The sequence below is a fragment of the Euphorbia lathyris genome, chromosome 7 (genome assembly GCF_963576675.1).
Source record: "Euphorbia lathyris chromosome 7, ddEupLath1.1, whole genome shotgun sequence".
Taxonomy (NCBI): domain Eukaryota; kingdom Viridiplantae; phylum Streptophyta; class Magnoliopsida; order Malpighiales; family Euphorbiaceae; genus Euphorbia; species Euphorbia lathyris.
Genome location: NC_088916.1, coordinates 54,206,406 through 54,209,911, shown reverse-complemented (window position 1 = coordinate 54,209,911; position 3,506 = coordinate 54,206,406).

Genomic DNA, 3,506 nt, shown 5'->3' with positions numbered 1-3,506 from the left:
TTTCAGTTTATGGAGATTCTTTTGATTCGTGCCTAGAAAACTTGGATAAAGTTTTGTCTAGGTGTGAAGAAACAAATTTGGTATTAAACTGGGAAAAGTGTCATTTCATGGTTAACGAAGGAATTGTTTTAGGTCACAAAATATCTGAAAAAGGATTAGAAGTGGATAGAGCAAAAACCTCAGTAATAGAGAAATTACCCCCTCCAACTACTGTTAAGGGAGTAAGATCATTTTTAGGACATGCCAGTTTTTACAGAAGATTTATTAAGAATTTTTCTGTAATTTCCAAACCACTCACTAATCTACTCATGAAAGATTCCACCTTTGATTTTAATGAAGATTGCATTAAAGCTTTCGAAACATTGAAAACAGCTTTAGTCAGTGCACCTATTATTGCTAAACCCGATTGGGATTTACCATTTGAAATTATGTGTGATGCAAGTGATTTAGCTGTCGGATGTGTTTTAGGACAAAGGAAGGATAAGAAACTTCATGTCATTTATTATGCAAGTCACACACTTTCCGGTGCATAATTAAACTACACCACAACTGAGAAAGAAATGTTAGCTGTAGTTTTTGCATGTGATAAGTTTAGGTCATACTTGTTAGGTTCGAAAGTTATTATTTACACTGATCATGCAGCATTAAGATATCTATTTGCTAAAAAGCATGCAAAACCACGTCTAATTAGATGGGTTTTATTGTTACAAGAATTTGATATAGAAATAAAAGACAAAAAGGGAGTAGAAAACCTTGTCGCCGATCATCTATCGAGACTTGAAGATGAGAACGGTCCCATAGGTGAAACTAACGGTATACGAGATGCTTTCCCTAATGAACGTCTCTATCAAATGACAAGCGTCATGTCACCATGGTATGCAGATATTGCTAATTATCTTGCAGCCAATATTGTTCCGGAAGGATTAAATTTCCAACAAAAGAAGAAATTTTTCTTCGACATTAAACAGTATTTTTGGGAAGATCCTTTTTTGTTCAAGACTTGTGGTGATGGGATAATTAGGAGATGCGTTGGTGAAAATGAATATGAATCCATAATGTCGGAATGCCATTCTAGCTCTTATGGAGGACATAATGGAGCTAACAAGACAGCAGCTAGAATTTTTGAATGTGGTTTCTTTTGGCCTACGATGTTTAAAGACGTCCGTTCATTTATTACTCATTGTGATAAGTGCCAAAGAACAGGAAATCTAGGAAGGAAAGATGAGATGCCCCTCACAACCATATTAGAAGTTGAAGTCTTCGATATGTGGGGAATAGATTTCATGGGACCTTTTCCCCCTTCTTTTGGTAAAACTTACATATTAGTTGCCGTTGATTATGTTTCAAAGTGGGTTGAAGCAATTGCAACCCCGACGAGCGATTCTAAAGTTGTCGTTAATTTTCTTGACGATATATTTTGTAGATTTGGTTGTCTAAGAGTCATCGTTAGTGATGGTGGTACTCATTTTATAAACCGAAGTTTTGAAACGCTTATGAAAAAATATGGAGTACGCCACCGCGTATCAACGCCATACCATCCTCAGTCAAATGGTCAGGCGGAGATATCAAATAGAGAACTCAAATGGATTCTAGAGAAAACAGTTTCATCCTCAAGAAAAGATTGGTCTTGTAAACTAAATAATGCGTTATGGGCATATCGTACTGCATTTAAAACACCAATAGGAATGACTCCATACCGCTTAGTGTATGGGAAGGCATGTCATTTGCCAGTCGAATTAGAACATAAAGCCTATTGGGCTATTAGGGAACTTAACTTTGATTTACGACAAGCAGGTAAGAAACGTTTGCTCGACTTAAATGAGTTAGATGAGTTGCGCCATCTATCTTACGAAAATGCAAAGATTTATAAAGAAAAAGTGAAAAAATGGCACGATGCCAAAATTAAAGTCAAACACTTTAATGTTGGGGATAAAGTGCTGTTATTTAATTCACGACTTCGTTTATTTCCAGGAAAACTTAAGTCCAGATGGATAGGACCATATTTAGTCGTCAAAACATTCGATTATGGTTCTTTAGAACTGGAAGGTCCTAACGGAATTCGTTTCAAAGTTAATGGTAATCGATGTAAAATCTATTACGAAAATATTTCACAAATAGAAATTCCGTTCGTAACAAGATTTTCTGACGTATAAATCACTCAGTTTTTCGATCACAGTTTATTTTGTTTTATTTCTTTTTATATTTTTGTTCATTTTATTTTATTTTATTTTTATTTTATTTAATTTTTTTTTTCAAATGCCAATTTTTGTGATTAGATAACTTTATGTTATGATTTATATGCATAAAATATATTTATTTCATAATTTTAGATTTGATTTTAGGAATTTAGAGTGAAATTGAAGTCTCGGGCAATTCTCTGCCGAGAATTCAGAATCCTCTGCCGAGAATTCTATTTTTCAGATTTGTCCAAATAGGCCATTTTGACTAATTCTCTACCGAGAATTAATAATTCTCGGTATGAGCAGCAAAAACGGACGAATTTCAGGAGGAGAATTCCCTGAAAATCGCGTGTCGCGGCCGCGGCTTTGCTATTCGCGGTCGCGACACGCGTAATATGTGCCCTTTTAATTCCGATTTTGCCATTATTTTTGCCTCCTCCTATTCCTATTCTACCTATACATTCACCTAATCACCCTATATAACCCTACCTCTTACACAAACCTCACATCACCTCTATTTTTACCCAATCCCTTACTCCAAACTCTTCCCCAAAAACCTACGTTTACTCTTCCCAATTTATTCACTCCAATTTCTATCCTCTTTTCTATTTCAATCAATTCTAATTCAAACCCCCAAACTCATCTTCAAGCTTTACTCTTTCTCTCAATTCCTTTTTCTTCTTCTTCTTCTTCTTCTCAAACCCTAAACACACTAAATACCATCCCCATGGTTAGGACTAAGCGTGTTGGTAACAAGCCCGCTGTTACGGAAGCTAATCGCCTTCGGGTTCAATGTGGAGCTTATTTCGACATCGCTTCGGAGGAGGAAGCTGTTCGTTTCAAACATTTTTCACAAGCCGATCGCCAATTTGTGTATATGCACTTCTTAGACTTCCATTCGGTACGAACATTGAATTTCTCTACTCGAATTGATGCTTTTATTGAGGCGTTGGGTTGGCAAGAATTCGTTAATATGCGTTTTCCGCGTATTAATGAATATGTGGTGGAATTTTTGGTCACTTTGACCATGAACAAGAAGAAAACCTCAATCTCTTTTAGGAATAATGGTATCACATACACCATTGATTATGAAGCAATGGGAAATATGTTTGGTTTCCCTACTTCTGATTTTTATGATAAGCCTAAAGATTTTGATAATGATGCTGTTTGGCAAACTCTTTCGGATCAAGACTATTTTAATTCGAAAAACACTTCAAGCAAGTTGATTAAGGACAATTGTGTGTTCTTCTTTCACAAATTTTTGAGTTTCGCCTTGTTTGGTCGTGTGGAGAGTTCAAAGGTTCAGGTTCAGGATTTATATGTTTT